The 20189-nt window shown below is 39.2% G+C and overlaps 1 protein-coding gene across 2 annotated transcripts in view; it reads left to right on the forward strand.

Annotated features, from left to right (window-relative positions):
- Positions 1 to 765: 765 nt before the first annotated feature.
- The window catches only part of LOC122516025 (RNA binding protein fox-1 homolog 2), a 71163-nt gene continuing 51739 nt past the window's right edge, over positions 766 to 20189 (forward strand). For both annotated transcript variants that reach the window (XM_043633521.1, XM_043633522.1), the window contains exon 1: positions 766 to 1284. The gene's annotated coding sequence lies outside the window, so the exon portion shown is untranslated. The remainder of the gene's footprint in view (positions 1285 to 20189) is intronic.

Genomic DNA, 20189 nt, shown 5'->3' on the forward strand with positions numbered 1-20189 from the left:
GTTCGAGTTTATTCCTTGATACCTTCTATGAATACTTAATAAAAAAACAGAAATAAAAACCGAAGTTCAGATATTCGTTTCACGTATTTTCATTGTAAATTTGTCGCAAACAAGGAAATTTATTTTTTGTTGAAAAAAATCGCACATCGTATTGATGTGTTCGATCGTAGATTCTGGATAAGTGCACACATACAGTTTTCGTTTTTTCTGTAATAATTCTTTTTTTCTATAAAACCAATCAAGCCTCTCCTTCGGTAACTACAAATTAACTCGATTAGAGAATCTTGTTACGTGGAATCCCTTTCGTTGGAACTTTAGATAAATTTATAACAATGTCACTTTATCATTCGTCGACGTTCGCGGTGTGAATTATGGATAGCTTCGGACACGCTGCTACCCTAGCGCATGCAGCATTGCAACGCTAAGAGAGACGGCGACAGAATAAAGGGAAGCGACGTAAACGAAAATGTTTGTTGAACAGAAGTTACGTGCATGGAATTTTAATGCGTCAATGAACAGCTTTTTCAAATTACAAACCTACATTTTTACAATTGAGTTTTAGTCGTTTGTTTTTCGTTTTTTTTTATGTTCATAGATAGATATTGTTTGTGTCGTAATGAAAAAGAAAGACAGTTGTGGCAAGAGTATCGTAACTATTACTCTTGGATCGGAATTGAAGAAATCGGTCCTGAACGGACTCGATGATTGGTCGAGGGGACATCGTGGGCTTAAGTGCGCGCGCAAAGTCGGCGCGCTTACACGCTAGGAAACGAAGGAACGCGCGTTCTCAGAATCGTGCGAGACTTAGAGCCGGTCGGACGTATGAACTTTTCTTCTTTCTTACGTCTTCTATACGTTTATATATGTATATATTAAAACATATTCGTAAATACATAGACGTCTCGTCGGTTATTTATTACAAACGTGGTCTTTCGTCGACCCAATAAAGTGTTATACGCGAAGCGAGGAGTTCCTTTATTTTGTGTATACGTGCGCATATCTTTTTTACCGTTGTTTACTATACAACGTTGTTTATTATACAAATTGATATCTTGTGTCTTGGCGTCTACGAGGAACGTACGTGAAACCTCTTAAGAGAAAGAAAGTGTCATCGTTTCTAAGGAAACAGATAAAAGAAAGAAAGAAGAAAAAGCAGAATCGTAACTCGTCAAAGATCGCCTTGCGATCTTCGACGAGCGCGAAACTCTGCGAATCCTGGAGCTTGGAAATAACAGACGAGGAGAGAAGGAGTACCTCTCCAATTAGACTTATTACCTACGAATCGTAAGCTCATTTCTTTTTATACTTTTAGCTTTACAAACGCATCCTTTCTTATAAACAAGTTCCTATTGTGTTGTTTATCTTAACAGATAACAACGACATTATTGATTAATAAACGAGCTTTCTCTTCCGTTCTTGGAAACATTGCGAATTTTTCCAATTTTCAGTTCTTATAATGTAGTCTTATATAATAAAGTATATTAGAATATTATTTGCATGCGCGGACGAAAGGATGTCGCGCAGTTTTTATTTTCTCTCTTCCTGTTGAAAGACGACCTAGACGTTTATGCGATATAAATTTGTTGATAAACAAAGCGGAGAAAGATTAATTTTTGTATTCCTACGACCGAAGGATGAATTGTTATTTTTAGTAACACCGGAGGATTTTCGATCGTCGCACGAACGATAAGCGGAGAAATTCGTGCGACGGTCCTTTCCTTCATCTAATTCCAGATCACATTCGACCGGATCTCCAAATGACTGAGATATTGACAAAGATATTGTCATTAATGCACCCTCTGCAGTAAATACATATCTTTTGCTATATTTCCTCAAATATCTATTTAAGATACATAGAGAAAAGAAAAAAATCATTATCAATTAATGTATCTGCTTTTGCTCATTACATTGCCACGAAGAACGGTAATTAAAATTATTTGCAAAGGAAGTTTGATCGTTAATTCAAATGTTTAAGCAAAATCGTGCTTGTTTCGTACTTATTTAAAAATGGGAATGCGACCGTGACTAATTTTTTGATTGTATCGAGGGAAAATTAGTAAATTAGACGTATCACTTTTTTCCTTTTTTTTTTATCATGGGCATTGAAGCGAATCAACTCGGTGGACATCGATCGATCGGCGTGATTGCCGAATGAATGCGTATACACGTAGTTGCACATGGATTTTTTACTTTTGCAAATGTTCATCCCTTAATTTGTTAATACTCGGTCTAATCGTTGTGTCTTATTTTTGTCGAGGCTACTGACCTTCCGATGAGTCAATTGATCGGTTTTTTATTAATATTTTTCCTTTTACAATTTTCAAAGATGAAACACACTTTTTTCCAAATAGGAAAAAAAGAGAATTAGAAGAAAAAGAATAAGAAGACTTTTAGAGACTAGCTTTTGCGGAGAAACGAGTCTCTTATGCAACGCTCTTTTGTGTTTTTATTTTCTTGTCAAGTTTGCGGATAGAAGGAAAGTAAAGAAAGTTGTACTCTCGTTGAGTTAATATTACGTCTAGCAATAAAGGAGTAAGTCCGTTGAAAGGACGAATATGGCAATGCGGTATGGTGTATGGTACAAAGTTTCCAAACTGCTTTGAACTCGTCTGCGTCCGGAAGTGCCAGTCTCAGGTGATCGGTAATCGAAATGATACTTGACGACGACCAACTTTGTCCGAGTATTAAGCCTTTTGGGTTAGCATAGTCGCTTTTGTAGGCAAAAAAGAATCCACTTTCCTTTCTCTTTGTCTTTCTCTCTCTCTCTATCTGCATTCAAATTTATTTCGCATGTGTTTTCCTACCATATAGGAGCTGCAAGCTTTCTATTTTCGATTTTACGTGCACTCTTATTTACGTTTTTCGGCACATCTATACTATCGTACGAGTGACCGAATGAATATAATATGTAGACGCGATAACACAAGTAAGCGCATGTAATTGACGATTTATTAAGTCTCATTTAGTTGCTCGACTAAACATCGACCGAGACGCGTCAACAACGATCGTGGCAAGGCTTGGAAAAAATATGCGTAACGAGCGTCGTTGTACATTCGACATCTTCCTTTTACCTTTTCTTTCTTGTTTTGCGTGTAAACACTAGAATTGTGAGAGAGTAAACGAAGGATCGGAGGAAAGAGACCAATGGGGAGAGCGATCGAGGCTTGGATGTTTGCTCGATGCAATATCGGACCATTGCTCCAGGAGATATAGTCGAGGGTATTAAAAACCAGTTCCGATCTTTTGCCATACTCGCATATTCGATCAAGCGCGCTACGATCTTTCTTTACAAACGATATTCTCTCGGAGGTTATTCTTTTGAGAGAATGTAATTTTTTATGGACCTTATAGAAAATGTAATTTACCTTGAAGAAAACTCTTTTAGTTCCTTTTAAATGCGTTATTTTTATTATGACTCGTCAAATGTAATATTATTCTTTAACTATCTGTAGGTATGAAGTAAGAGGCTATTTAAAATTTCATTTTTGTTTCCTTTAAAATACGGCAATCAATTGGAAGATAAATGGGAAAAAATGAATAATTTCTAGGCGAATACTTTCTTTCGCGTTCTTCAGTACAAGCTGTATTTGGAGAAATTGAATTTGTGAGAAAAAAAGTTCTTGTTAACTAGCTTCTGTATACTTTTCTCTTTGTTAACAGCGTAATTTCCATCACCTTGATTGTTTCTAAATGAACGAATAAGAGAAAGGAATCGTCGAGAAGAGGAGGATCGATGAAACGAGTAAAAAAACCTTGATTATTCTCCAGAATATTACTTGAACGTTAAAGTGAGAGGGAAGGAGAGAGAGAGAGAGAGACTTCTTAATAGCGAGAGAACAGATCGAAGCTATCCATTATAAAGAATATGTGATATTTAGTGGGAGTACAGAAGGAAGGGGTGGGGGCAGCATAGCACTGACCCAATGGTACGTATCATCGCTTAATAAAACTTCCTGGTTATTAGAAGTCCATTCAATTAATTCGTATCTCAACGAAAGCAAGGTTGTGGCAATGCAATTGGCGAGATCGATAGCCCGTGTGGCTCGCTAAAGACGCGCGCGCGTATGCGTACGCGTGTATTTACGTAGAAAAGCATGGATACACCAAAGTACGCACACTTGTGTAAAATATAACCTGCAAAATTGCGTGCAGATGATTTCATTCGTTTTATGCGGATTTCCATACATCCATCTGTACGCGCATACATACACGTTACGCTTGCATATCCAAGGCCGACAGGTCTCTATCTTAGAATACCATCGTATCCAGTTCGAACACGCGTTCATATTTTGCGGTTTACGAGGCGTCAAAACGTCAGCCGCAAAGTACGCACGGTTGCGTCCCTCTCTCGGCCCATTATTTGCCTTTTAACGATATCTCGTCGAAATCGATCGTAAAAGACTTCATACGAGCGCAACCTTAATGAATGGATTATTGATATTTTTACCATTTTACCAATCCCACTCTATATATGTAAAACGAGAATAAAGTGTAATTCGTTTACAATAAATGGACGCACAGAAACAAGTAATAAAAAGTAATAAATGTAATTTACTCGTTCGGATTTCTATCGATGCGAAATTTCCGATTGCCGTTTTTGTCGTACTTTCGACGTATCGCGTCGTATCACAGAACTTGGATAGATTTGGAGCTACGTATCCCAGCTAAATATTGTCGTTCGAGCGTGATATCGTTGATATATTTCGTAGCGCGAGTATTCGCAATCGAAGCGGTAAGAATCGCGGAAGCAGAATCGCCGGAAAATCGTACGATCGATCTTACGAGCGTACACAGATGAGCGGTCATTGGTGGCGACGACCACGACGACGCCGAAGCGAACGACGATAAATCGATCGATTCATCCTGCTCTCACATTGCAAACTAGGTAAATATAACGGCCTTAGCATCCTATGGGCGAGCAAGCATAAAAGGGTTGCGTCACAGTTCCTGAGTATACCAATCATTAACGGATTTGCCGCGAAAAAATGCAATTATCTACCTATTAAAAGAAATTCCTTTTATCGATCGATTTTGAATGCCGACCAAGAAGAATTAGAGAGAAAGAGAGAGAGAAAATAGTATAGGCGACGAAGGAACATTTGTAGAATAGATAACTCTTGTAAAAGAAGAAAATTATAGGCCATAAAAGCGTTGCTAGAAAGTACATGGTTTGATTTCATTCCCGCAGAGTGGAAAATCAATTTGTCAGGAAAGAATGAGAAAGAAAGAGAGAGAGTGGATCAGCGGGGTAGAAAGATGAAGAATTTTTTAGAGCACGGAACACGGAGGAGATCGCGAAGAGCGTATTTGCGCAAAGTACTCCGCAAAGCCGAGACTCCGCTACAATTTCGCGAACAAGTCCGCCGGCAAAACTGTGTTAATGCGCTGAGAGTTCCCTATACGAGTTGCCCTATTACCCTCACCGTATTACCAACAATGCAATTAGAATCCCTATACACGATTGTAGTACATACCTGCGATATACGTATATAGCATACCGACAACGATGCGCTTCGTGACCGTTATCCTATTTCGTATCCTCCCACTCGCCGAATGTAGTTTTATTTGAGAACAAAAATACGAGTAGAAAAAACATTATTTTCTTCATTCTTTGCCATTTGATTAATGTTGAAAATGCGACGAAGAAGAACCGCGTCTTTCTCGAAAGGGAAGGAAAGGGGAAGAAGAATCTTGATTAGTCTAGACAAATATTGTATCAGAGTTGTGCTTTGTACGATGAAAGTTCCATTAAACTCGTTCAGACTCGTGTACAAATATATGGGACGCCGGACGAGACGATTCTGTACATTTCGAGCAAGCATCGTTTTAAGGCCATTGGAAATTCGCCATTGATTGGAAAACACGCTAGATTGAATGACGCGCGATGGCTGCGCGCTTGCCAAAAAGTGCAATCAACGAGCGTCAAGTAATTTTTCATGATTTCGTCGAGAATAGTCCATTTGCAATAGTAATCGCGAAGATTCCCTTTTAGTCTTCTTTTATTTGCCCATTATCGCGAAGCATTTAATGTATTTTCTTAGCTCGTAAGTCTTAAAGCACGTACTCATCGCTTCCTTTTCATTCCTAAGCAAAAGAGAGGAACTAATGACGATGAGTCTCGTTCTATGCATTTTATGTCCTCTCGACGACCGCGCCGTTAAATTCTCGTCGCCGCCCCGTCGCCACCTCGTCGCCTAGCCCCCATCATAAACCTCATAATAATCATTGACGATCATTTGCCGATATCGATTTGTTCCTTTTTCTTCGGTATTTTGTTGAAACATGGACGGGAATATGTAGATTTCGACGAATAGTAGTACATCGAAAGTCCAGCAATTCCGTCTAGTCGCTCGTAGAGTTCATTTTCTCTCGTTTGACCCCGATACGAACTCAAAGATTGGCTTCGTTAAAGAAGAAGCACGATGTTCGTTCGTATCCATGATGGAAGGCATTCGAACGAGAAGAAGACACACGTAAAGATACGCACGCGTTCGTTCCTTCCTTTGTGTACGTATGAGATGGATGGTGGATTTAATTAAAGGTCGACGAGTGTGTTGCACCAAGTATGTTATGCATCAAGTCCTGCCTCTGTATACGCGAGTGCTCGACATAAGAACTTCAACAAGGAAAAAGAAAAGAAAGTGTCCGGTTTGTGTTCGTAAGAAAAGTGAGACGAAGCGTTGCCGGAGATTTTTTAGAAAGATGCTGTGGTAAATGCGATCGACTCCTACCTATTTCCTTTCACCTTGAGAATCGAGAAGGCTTTCTCATCAGCTGTCACAAAAGTGAGGATCGAACGCAGGTGTCTGGCAAAATGTAAATCTAATATTCTACTAAAGTTCCCTTTATCGATAGAACCGGCTCTTAGGTTGTGTACTGCTTCGATTATCCCTTAACTTGGGTTACGTTGACAGACGCTAAAGAGAGAAGAAAATTCTCGATCGATTATTTCGATGCGTACAGACAGTTCGAAAATGTCTACAAATTAGACGTTAACTTATGTACGATCGCATAATCAAGAGAGGTATGCGAATTGTATGCAGACTGCATAATTCGGCTGAACGTTGCGTAGGAGTGTTGCACAGAGAAGGGCTCTTTTCTCTTTGGACAAAGATGCCTTTGTACATTTCTTCGAGCAAGCTCGTATCTCTTACTCCGCTCTCCCGCGTTTATGACGAGTCAGCTCGAAAACGCTCAAATATCTTCCAGAAAATGATTCAAAGTATCTATAAAAGGTATTTTTAGAGTGTGAATATATCAGTTATTGCAGAAATTATAGACTCGAACAGTAATGTTTATTGATTTATTTAAAATTCAATCAACCGAGTTCGATAAATAGGATTAGTTGAAGTAGTCGATGATACGTGTAGATAACAAGTAGATAATCTCCGGAGATTTAACTTTGGCCTATCGACCGAGTTGGCCTTTTCCGAGAGCACCGATACCTACATTATACTTTTATCGAACGATAAATATAATTAAAAGATAGGTTTAGAGCGATCAAAGGATACCTTTAACTTGGCTAATCGATCGTGGGAGAAGAAAAAATAAGTAACGTTGAGCGGATCGGATCGTTCTTTCTTTATTTCTCATTCGAGAGACGACCGTTTATTGGTGGTACGGTGAACCGAAAAATTTGCTTTTCATAGAGTGGAAGTCTCTCGCTTTGCAAAAGACATCCCGTGGGTCCATTAACCTTTCTCGACGCGATAGAAGAAGAGGAAAAGGGAGGAAACGGAAGATGGGGTAGAAATAGAGGGGCTGGAAAATAAACAGACGAGAGCTAGGAAAGCGTTCAGGGGTGGTGATGGCGTGTCTGGATATCGATCCTGACTTCCGGAACGTTACCACCGTGGCCTAGCTTTGTCGTTCTCCTTTGCCTGGCCCTCTTCAACTCGGACTCGTTTTTCTAATTCGAGAGACGATGATGAGAAAAAGAAGCATCTTTGCAAAACCATCTCCTTCGATCTCATATCTTTTGTAATCATTTGTACTTTCCTTCTTTTTTTTTTTTTACTTTTTCTGCGATCCGCAAAGATCCTTTTGTCGAATTAAAAACAACGAGGACCGTCTTACCGCGGTAAGAGGTAGCAAGAAAATGAAATATCCCTCTGGATTTAAACTGGCGATCCTTCCTACTTTAATTTCTTTCTTTTAGGAAGAGAGCAAACGAACAAAAAGACTAATTCCTGTAACATTGATCGGACTCTTTGTATTTTCGAATTTTTTTCCAAGTGCGTAAAAAGACCAAGAGAAAGAACGCGGCCGTCCATGCGCGTAAAACTTCTTCTCTCATTTCTTAAATAATTACGAGCATCGGTGAAACTTTGAGAATATTCAGAAAAAGTACTTTTCAGCTTTATTAACGAAACCAAGCGGATATTTCGAGAGGTAATAATACACGAAAAAACTATATAGAATGCACTTTTTTTTATACCATCAAAAGAGGGTTTATACTTTTCTTTTTGTCGGATATTCAACTTTCCAAAATGTGCTCGATTAAAGGATAATGGAAGGCATCTACTTTCGCAACGTGCAACGCCATCGTCATTGTCATTATACTCGTAAATTCAAATCATCGATATAGAATCGAAATCTGCAAGGCCATCTCTCTCTCTCTCTCTCTCTCTCTCTCTCTCTTTCTATTTCGCGACCGCGTCCTTCTCGGTGGCCTGTAAAAGGGCCACTAATGGAAATCCAGGAGAACGAGGCGATAAACCTCCAACTATTCTCATCGATCTGGCATTTCGCCAAAGGAGAATGTACTTAAATATCTGCAGACATCGTGCGCGTGCATACTGTACGCGCGATTAAGGGGAGAGCCGAACGAGCGCGCAAACGGAAACCGGAAGTTTCAAGATACTCGGGAGGAGAAATTCCGCACCTTTACGAACGACGATCCATCGTGCCACTTCCATTCGATTATCGTCCTGAATGAATTTTCTTTCCCACCCCCTTAACGTCGATTGAAAATTTCTAATAAAAGCCAAAATTACGTGATATACTCGTATATTATATACTTAAATATATTTTCAAGTCGCAATATTTTCCATTCTTTGTTGGTAATAATCTACTCGACGCTAATCTCGAGGTGTTTCAATGGCGGAGCGGTTTCCATTTTTTCTCCTCTCGAATGGTTCATGTTAGATAAGAAGACTTTCTCTCTATCTTCGTCTGTATTTGGCCCTTACCAAGGGAAAGATCGATTAATCAAAGAAGCGAAGGTAAGAGCAAACTGGCGACTTGGCTTTGCGCCACGAAACAAAAGTTTCCCCGCTATTTCTTTTACAGCATAAAAAAGAAAAAAAAGAGAAGGATATATCAGAGCTAATTTCTTTTCCGACTCTTTCCGAAGTTTGACTCCTTCATGGATTGACGTGATTCGAATAGACGATCGGCTCTATTCCATCTTTCTTCTTAGAAGAAACCGATAAACAAATAGCTAGCTAAATCCACGTTATCGTAAGTTTCCAAGTATCTTCGAGATAGGCAATTAAAGATAAAATTGGAAAACTGAAAGAGAAATGAAGCGAGTATTGTCTTCCTTTTTTTTTTTTCTTTAAACGTTGCCGCGCGATGACTGCAGGACAATCGCAGGTTAATTTCACGGTGCGACGAGCCACGTCTTAGAATCGGAGAAACGAAACCTGACCCAGTTAACTTGCTTCGCTATAACTAGTAGAGTTGCTGAGACGATGCTCCTAGTCGGCACACAATTATTACAGCACTCGGAGAAACCGAGAAGAGGACAAAGCTTCGCCTAGGAAAGTATTCAAGAGTGGAAGCTAATATAGACTACTGAAAGAAAATAAGCTATAAATATATATATAGGTTCATTAATAAAGTCGTGGAGAAAAGAAAAAAAATGAATAGAGCTCGCTTTTCCTCCATGCAAAATCAACTCGCTTCTTTTAACAAAATCCCTTCTCCTGGCACCGTACTCGATGCTTTCCGATAAATATTTCAATGAATCTTCGATGTCGTTGATATCGTTATACCATTTGAAGTTCATCTTTTTACAGATGTTACCTTTCGATAGCTTCAAATAATTAACTTATATTTTAAAACGTGAGATCTATCAAACGAAATTTCATCCTGCAAGATTAAAAAGGTCAAAGAACTGAAGTAATATTACCGAGACCGAAATAATTTATTGTTCGCGTTTCGTTCCTTTTTAATAGAAGGAAATATTTCCGCAGTAAGTGAAACTACTCGGATAAACGGAATAAGATGAAAATTCTGAAAATGACCTCTACTCTGAAGGATTATATATCGCATATACAAAAAAATAGAAAGAACAGGGCAATGGCGATCCTTCGCTAAAAATTCCGGAGAAGTCGACAAGCTGATATTTCATTGTACGCGCGAATCGCTATTTCAAGGAAAATGCATTCGCATCGATTTTTCCTCGGATCATTTTTCATTGATATTTCCATAGTTCGCGTTGTTCAAAATGAACTTCTTACAACCTATAGGAGAGAAAAGCTTCGGGAAAAAAGGTTTCGTCATTTCGTTCGATATTCTTTAAATGCAAAGCGCCCCGCGCGTTTTCCATCGTCGCGGAAACAAGCTCGAATTTATATCAATCGCAAATGAAAAATAAATATTAAATAATAAATAATCAATTTTGCTGGCTATTGTTGTTCAATATCTGCTTATTTGTGGTATCATCGTAAATATATTATATTAACGTATGCATCCTTTCTCTCGTTTATCTTCATTCCTAACTATTTGTCCTTCTTTCTTTTCTCTTTTCCAACAAATAATCAAACATTCTTAAGACGTTTAACAGGTGGCAGATTATCCGAATCGAACCGACAAAGGAAAAATTAAAAAGGGAAGATTCCACAACGAATTTCCTTTTTTATTAATTTGGTAAAGAAAAATTGTTTACCTAGCCAAACTTGTATTATACAATTAAAGAAGCACACGTTAACCAGAAAACTCGCGAAAGTATCTCTAAAAGATGCTTGAAAATGTAAAATCCGATGCGTTATACGAGTGTATATCGCATTGATCAAAAAGATTTGTTTGTAGGTTGAACAAATTCAAACATGAAAACATATTGACAGCGCGTAGAGAAAAGAAGAAAAACGTAGCTCCTAACGGAATAACGGAGTTTTGTGGCTAATGGATTGTCAGGATAACAAAGTTTTGACTCGACCGTATTACTCGCGAGTAACTTGTTACGTTGCCTCCATACCAATGTCGTTTATGTTACGATACGTTTCATTCGAAATTCGTTAAATCGAATCGTCTTTGATATCCTTTTACTCTTCTGCATCTCTTTCATTTTCAGACTTGTTCGCCTTCCAGCGATACATCGAATTTTACTCCTGCTTTTCACTTGACTCGAACATTAGCACGCCCTGCTCAGTAATGTATATTCTCTGTTCCGAAAAGTAGTTAGCGAGGGAACATTGTAGTTGCACGCTCTTTTGATTTTTCTTTCTCTTTCATTGCGCTTTCGGTGTTAAAGTAAATCTTGTTAGAATAGGAGAGCTTTGTCGCGTACGAAAGGAAACAGTTTCCCAGTCCATTTAATTCCATCGTTTTGTTCGACGAAGTAAAGCAATGGTATATCTGTCTCGTCTTTTGCGCGTCGATCAATAAATTATCAAGCTTTACAAATGGAAAAAATGTTCAGAAAGTGTGATAAAAGTTGAAATAATATCTTTAAAACTCGATTCCATGTTAGCGAAACGTTGTCCATCATTAGCGAGTTGCACGCAAGTGAAAAAATAAATGCGAGAGTGAAGATAGAGAAAGAGCAAAGTATCAATTTACCTGACGGTGGATGCAATTAGGTTTGGAGATAAAGTAGAAAGAAAGGGAAGACGAGAATAGGAACGTGCGCGTGCGATCTTTGCAATCTCTCGAAATAAGGGAAAGCAAGTGTGATTCCTCCTTCCACCGACCGACAAAGGTCTATGAACGAGTGCGTTAAGGAAAAAACGAAGCGTGCGTTCAGCTGAGACAATGGCCGCGCGGCGTGCTTCCTCCTGAAGAAAGAATTGCGAATTGCGAAGAAAAAAGAGAATCCGCTACAGAGCTCCGACGCTTTTCAACGCTGCAAAAGTTGCGCCGGATTGCGTTGAGTTGCGCGCTCTATGTAACAATTCACGGATCAAAATGAAAGGGGTGGTAGAGTGGAGGTGGAAGGAGGCAGTGGGAGGGAGGGAGAGAGAGAGAGAGACTGCCGAGTGGGATGTGATAAAAAGGAACGCTTCTGTAGTGGAAAGATACATTGGAGGTTTTCCTCGACAACCGAGTCGGTACGCCTCTACGTAACGTCGTACTCTCTATTCCTTACTCGATGCATGTTTCCTCTGCCGGTTGCCTCAGGATTACCTCCAAAAGAGAACAAAAGATTTTATAAGACAAAAATAACAAGAAACAAACATTCACCTTACCAATTCACCGTTAATCAATTATTTTTCATTTTTGTATTCTTCGATCTGAAGTTGAAAAGGCAGGTAGATCCATCTCTCCAAAATATGCATTTTGTTTATATTTAAAAAAAAATAACGTGCGTAGACGGCATCTTTTACTTTCTTCTTGTCGTTTCTGCCCTTTTTCGTCTGAACGACTCTCAAGTTAGGAGGAAAACTCGAGTCGAAGAACGTGCCTGGTTATTCGAACGCGTTCTCGTATTCACGATCGTCGGGACTTTTCAAGTTCTTCAGAGAGGAAGAACATTCGCGTCTCCGGGAGAGAGGAATGTTACCGATCTCCCCGACTTGCGGCCAAAACGTCACCCAATCTTAACCAATTGTTCTCTATTTTTCGAGGGTCGAGTTAATTCTCGACTAACGAGGGAGAATTTACGTTCGTTCGTGGTCCGAAGTTTTCAATAAAACGAGTCAAGCTTTCTGGATCTCGAGCCACCTCATTACTTTTTTTTTCTTTTATCGGAAATAGGGTCAGTGAATCGTGTAGTTTTATAATAATTTATCATTTAAATTACTTTTATTTCGATCGATCGAAGAAGGAAGTCTCGAAGAATTCACATTATCCTTCTTTTCAAACTCTTACAAACATATTTTTTTCCGGTATTTCTAACAGAAGGAATTTATTTCTCTCTCTCTCTCTCTCTCTCTCTCTTGGGCAACTTCAAATTAAATTCTAAACGACAAACTTTCTCAGTTGCTTAACGAAACGATCGAAAGTTATATCGACGTTACGCTTTTATTATGAGTTTCATCTTCCATTTTATATTTCTTGTTGTGGAAGTCGCACAATGCTTTGCAATATTTTATTTTCATCTCCGTGCTCAAGGCAACACTTTTAAAAACTAATCATTGGTAATATTCTTTGTAAAAGAAGTCCCATAATTTGATGTCTTATTCGAACGGAAAGCGAAAATCTTTGTACGTTTCTGTAAAAAATCATTACTTTACGTATTCGGAATGAATAGGAAATAGTAAATTCTTTCTTCCTATCATCTCTTATCGGCTATTAACCTCACTGATACATGACTTGGTCTCGTGTAATCCAAAGTAATTCGATCTATTCGATCGGTCGTCTTTGCCTGCGCAAGTGGCGTTCTGGTTGCTACTGTAATAGTCGAATGGAGAGAGTACAACTAATTACCTAATTGCTAATTGCCAACCCACCGAGCAAGCGAGCAAGCACCTTAAACAAATACGTTGGTATATAGATATCTCTCTCTCTCTCTCTCCCTCGCTGCATATATATAATGCATATGTATGCATTATATACCTTTGTGCAACCCACTAGTGCGCGTGCGCATGCTCCCATGTTTGCGGATGTATACATTGTGCAGCACATAATACGATTGCCTAGAAAGATGCTGTTGGCAAGATCTATAATTTTATTAATACCGTATATATAAAGAACTCGTAAGCTGGCTATTTTTTGCATTCACAAGCTCCATTACATGTTCAAATTGGATGGTAAACTTGATTAAATCACTCGAAATTAAATCGATCTTACGTTTTATTGTTCAATTTCTCTTTGTTCAATTTCAACAAATACATATTTATATAAACTGTTGACATTCGCCGCAAATTTGCACGGTCCGCGTTCATAGTCGATTTAAATTTCTAGATCGCGCAAGAAGAAATATTCAAAATTTTGGGGAACAATCGGATAATAGCGTTTTCGAGTCGCTTTAATTGATAACGCTTTGATTGGAGAGCTTTAATGACACTGTTTCGACCTTATAGCTATACGATTTCATTTCTACGGATTCACGAGTGACATATTAATAATTGTAACGTTCAAAGGACTTCTCAAAGAGAAGGGAAGAGAGAGAGAGAGAGAGAGACAAAAAAGGCAAGGTTTTCGCATATGGTAAGTCGCGAGTGTGTGTGTGTGCGTGAAGGAAGAGGAAGTCGGTCGCGCGAACTCTCAGTTCCATGCGTGCTTTAGACTCGGTCGGAGAACGGCCGCGAGCTTCGACCGCAAGCTCCTTTGATCTGCACCATTATGCACCGGAGCAGCTCTCCGGTAGTACTTGGGCGCGCGCGCGCAACCACGTCTTTCACGAATTCGCAGGAAAACCGCAGAAAGCAATTTCGGCAGATAACTTTTTCGATTAGATCTTCTCTCGAAATAGAAGCTATTAGTTAAAGAGCAAGTCACCAAGATGAAATCCTTCCTACCATATAATCTCGATTCATAATTAATAACAGCATTGAGTTTACGGGAAAGAGAGAGAGAAAAAGAGAAGCGGTATTGTTTTTCAGGAGCATCGAATTTCTTATTAAAACATTTCTAACTAAGGTTGGAATTTTATACGAAGAAAATCGTCATCCGTTATTGTTTCTTTTTGCGCTATCTTTTTTACAAGATATTTACCATTTGTACCTAAGTTGTATATGTCGCATGTACATATCTAGATAGGCGTGCCATCGTAGCAGCTCTCGACGTCTCGAATCGAACTAGCGAACGAGTTCTTTAAAAGTTTCATGTCCCAGGTGATTCACCGAGCGTCTAGAGACGTCATTACTTTCGCATTTTGTACTAGCAAGGCGACCACGTTACCTCTGCGTACGTTACCTTCGCGTTGCCTCCGTGGTACCTTCCTTTTTCCTTCCTTTTTCCTTTTACCTATCGCGTACCAACAAAATACGCACGCGCATCAGCGAACGTTTGGACAGCACACTTTACAAGGATCCGCCGAGAAACAACTTGGCATTATTTATTTCTGGATATCAGGTGACTTTTTTCGTGCTCATTAGTACGATAAAGTCGATGCTGATAGGTGGACGAGAAGCACAATAAATTTTGGAATATACAGGCGAGACAACAAATTTCTTGTTTTCCAACTTACGGGATGATACTTAGAAATTCTATTCAAATTCATCCTTACATTCTTTTTCTTTCTCCCTTTCTTTCTTTTTAGGTACAAATAAGCGACGGCTTTTTAAGTATTCTCTTGACTCGGTTTTCATCCCTATTTCTTTCTCATCCAATTAGCCGATACAACAATACAGTCGGACGCGCAGGCAGACCATTATATCCAGCGAGTCTGAAGTGGCAAGTTTGCGGAGAACTGTTGTCATTGGTAGGTGATAGAAACGTCATTAAAGATCTCCATAGAGGTAGAATTACACCCCTACTTGCCTGATAATTGGAGACCTTGCGAAATGGCAAAACAATAGCATTACGTTTCTTTATTTCGAGTCATCGACGAAGCTTCGATCATGCGACAATATTTATTCTTCTCAAGTTTCTCTTTGAAGAACATATGAATTTTACTCGCCTCCTTTATTATTGTTAGACATAAGATGAGAATAATTGCCGTAAAAGTGGAAAATCAATTATAACGATTTTCGTATCGATCGGTTATTTGTATTTTCAATCTTTGCTTCTCCGCTCGCATTCAAATTTTATCGATCGAATTATTTATAATGTATAATATACGTATAAGTACAACTAGAGCAAATCGTTTGTCTTCCATTCTATTCTATTGGTGCATCGGAAGAGCGCTTAGAATTGAGAGAGAAGAGTTAATTATTGTCGAGATACAAGAGAACGACCGTTTGAACATAATTTCTTGCGATAAGAAAAGGGAGAGAGAGAGAGGGATAGAGAGAGAGGGAGGGAGAAAGAGAGAGAGAGAGAAAGAGCGGCTTTCGATGGCCCGCTGAGCTATTTCGAGGGCGCATATACTCTTTGGTCTGGTTATTAACGTGAATTGGCAATTTAGATCGCACGATTGCCGATACAAACGAGCATCCACGAATGCGCTGAGAAACGGCTCATTGTACGCTGTATGGGTAGCTTATACCGTATAGTCCGGCTCACGACGAACGAGCGTGCATCGTTATGTAATATTAATGAAAGGAGCCTAGGATAATCCTTTATAACAAGGACCGCTAATTCGCCACGCTTTGCCACATTTTGTTTCATCCGTTTTATGAAAAATACTTCGACCGGGAGTCGAGTTTCCTACTTCGAAGAATTAAAAAAACTATTATTTCGTTAGTTAGTCTTACGACAATTATTATATTTATTTGTCAACCGGAATAAGCTAACACGACAAAATTAGGAATTGTTCTCGCTTAGAACAATGAACTTATCGGAAACGTATTTTCTCGAACGTAGGGAGAATACGCGCATCCTCGAATTTCGGATAATTCAACGCGTACGCTCTAGGTGTGGGTTCTACACGTATTTTGTGTATACGTAGGTATACATTCGACGATATTTAACGCTCATGCCATCGTGTTTCGGTATCGCGTAGCAGAGACGCTCAACCTCAAAATCAGTTTACCCGCCAGCTGTGCCGCATCGTTACCGTTGTCTCTGCGGCAACGGCACTCCGTTCACGCATAGACGTGGACCACCCATATTCAAAAAGTGCGCGATACCGACGTTTAATACCGTGTACGTGCTTACCGAAGTTTATCATTATCCGTGATGGAATTAGCATTACCTTCCTGGATGTTAATCCGTGTACACGCGGAGGACCATTAATGGAAGAAGAGTGCTCTCAACGGAAGCATGCTCCATTCGGCACGTTTCATTCTTCTAACACCACTATTTAAAGAAACAATCTATTATACGGAGAGGAGTCTATCGAAAGGAGCAATATCAAAGGACTTCCAAAGAATTGTAAAGATGCTCGATAGGAAGTCTAGTTCACGAATTGAACGTACTGAGGGAATGGATTAAAGGGAATTCTCTCGTCTACTCGCTTTCTCATTCTAATTTTCAACTCGGATTGTTTCTGGCTATCGAGTACACCGAACAGAGAGGACTCGATGCGATGGCGTTTTTAGAGGAGAAGGAAGACGCGGCGGAGGTGGAGGAGGAGAAAAAGTGAAAGAGGGTGAGCAAATGGAACAAGCTTTTATGTGGCGATACGTACTCTTTTTCTCTCTCCCTCTCTCTTGTAAACACCCTTTCGCTCTCTATCTTGGCTCGGTGTACATACCGACGGCACTAGTCGGCGCTTTTATCTAAAAAATCCCCAAAAGGCCGAAAGGCGATGCAGCTAGTGAAATATATTGGAGAAAGGTAGATAGATGGATAGATAGATAGATAGAGAAAGGCCTTCGTTGTGTATATCCAGAAACGAATTTGATCATTTGCCGACTCACGGATGGACGGTTTAACGGCACACCGCAGACCCTTTAAATATGGGGCAAGGATATTTTTATTTTTGTTCCCAGGCCATCAATTTGACGTTATAATATTGCGCGAGATGAACAAAATTGGCTAACTGATTTGTTTATCGACGTCTCTTCTCGATTCTGCTTTATCAGTTAAAAGCTAAAAATATTCGCATCAGTTTTGAGATTAAATAAATTTTATATAGCAATAATGGAGTCATTTAGTTGGCCTCGCAAAATATCGCAAAATATTCGTTTTCTTCGTTGAATGAGATGAAATAAGAAAATCGGATATAGTTCGTTTGGATTGTCGACGAAGTGGAGAATGGAAATTGACGAAGCGACTCATAATTAACCGTTGTTGAACGTTGAATTTCGGCCAGTGGTAACACGTTTTCATTTATTTTATTAGTTTCCTTCGTAACTCGTATTTGCAATTATTTCGAGTAATGTTACGGCTGAGCAAAGAAGTGGTAGCCAACGAAAAGAAACAAAGTACCAGACGAAGGAAACGTAATCGAACGGCCTATGCAGGAGAAAAGTAAAGAGAAGAGAACAAATTATTGTTCAACGACGAATTTGAGAAATCTAATTGTAATTGATTACACATACATGCTGTCACATCTAAAAAAAAGTCATTACGAGTTATGACGAGCGAATGGTGAACGCTATTTTAATCTTTGTATTTTCAAAGAAAACAATAAAAGCTAGAACAAAAAGAGAGAAAGAAGATAAAAGAGAATTGTTTGGAAAATGAAACGAAAAGTAATAACGCTGATCGTGAAATTAAAGAAATTATAACCATGGAGGGGATTGTTCTTTTGAGATGAAAGGGAAAAAGAGAAAAAGAGAAAAGGTTGTAGGCCGGGAGCAATAGCGGTGGCAGCAGTAGCAACAGCAGCAGCAGCAGCAGCAGCAGCAGCTACAGTCCGATATTGATTTAGCGCGATTTTGAACGAGCGTAATCTTCTTATCGGACGGCGCTCAATGTTTTATATCCCTCGTACAATTTGTCCGTGGAAGCGGCTTGGATGGCAAAGATAACGAAGCTTCGATCGATATACATATACCGGGTGTTAAGAGAATGCCGAAGCTAGTCGCAAATCTCACAGAAGGAGATCGTTGAAACTCGATTAGATCTTATTGTTAATTTTGCAGAAATTTATTTTCAAGGTCTGGTCCACCTTGTATGCACTCACTTAGGTATACTTAGGGGTTCGCGAAAGGATAAGCCAAATAGTCCTCTTCTTGCGTGTCCGACTCGTCCGAGTATCTATTTGTTTTCTCTCGTCTGTAGAGTTGTTTATCTTCTTTACACGGAGAGACACCCATAATCTTGCTCCACTCGACGGTCCTAGTTTGTTCGTGAACCGTATATCTTCTTATTGGAAGATCTACGCACATATTCGAACGCAGATTAGTGTACTTATACGCTCTCTTCTTGAGTACGCGTTGTACGTATTTAAATGTACTTTATATCTATCTTACAATTAGTTGAATCTCCTAGATGTTGTATATAAGTACTTAGGTGTATCTTAGGACTCCAGTAAACAAGCTGCGCTCCTCTAGTTTTCAGCTCTTCCAGATTTTTCAACTCGAAAGTCGAGATCGGACTAGTCGGTCGAATTATGCCATTAACTAGATCGGAAAGTCGGTCGATGGACTAAACCCAAGCGAGAAGAACTAATGGACGTAAGAAAACGAATCTCTCGAGTACTCGAAAGATTACATTGGCAATACATTACAAGTTCTTTCCCCTTTCGACTCTTAAGATCGAACTTTTTCGTGAGAAGACGTTAAAAAAATTTGTACGACTTTGGCTCTTTCACGCAAGTAGCAAGTTTAATGGTTATTGCGAGAAGCAAGAGTATCCATGCGCGAACGTGTTTGACTACATTTTGTGAGAAAGAGCATGAATGTTTTAATTAAATCGGATAATATATAATGTACCGCAACAAAATGTTTGTTTTCTCTTTCGCATTTTCAAAGTTACTTGGAATTACTTTTTCCTCTCCGAAACAAGTTTTTGGAATTTCATCCGTATCGCGACAGCAATGCAAAATGCGGAATAAGTTGTCGTGGATTAGCTTCTCTCTTTCTCTTCCCCCTCGCGCGAATTAGTTTGAATTTCGCGAAACTTTGCTTCTCTTGTTCTTGGCGTTTTCTCGCTAGGGATCCTCTCGAATTCGTCTTTCCTACTTTCTCTGTGATGCTCGACAGTTAATTCCAGCTTGTCGAAAACAGAAGAGAATAAGGATCCAGCGCTCATCGCCCAGTACCATTTCGATGAAGTCTACGAGGTCAAAGTTTTCTACTAGAGAGAAATTCAATCTGGTGCGGTTTCGCCTGACGAGAAATGAGATGAATAGAAAAAAGTTATACTTCTTTTGCGTAACAAAATATTTTTTTTTCTCAACCTATGCGCCTTACAACGTTCCGTCTTTGTTTGTGATGAATACTTTCTTTTAAACACATTTTTGTAACGATAGTAATAGGCATTACACTTTTCTGCATTAGTTTTAGAAATCTCGAAAACTGAAACTGAAATTTAAATGTATACTGATACTGGTCAAAAAGCTGCAAGAGATTATAGTTTAATAAGAA

This window comes from Polistes fuscatus, unplaced genomic scaffold (assembly GCF_010416935.1).
Source record: "Polistes fuscatus isolate 324 unplaced genomic scaffold, CU_Pfus_HIC Scaffold2, whole genome shotgun sequence".
NCBI lineage: Eukaryota > Metazoa > Arthropoda > Insecta > Hymenoptera > Vespidae > Polistes > Polistes fuscatus.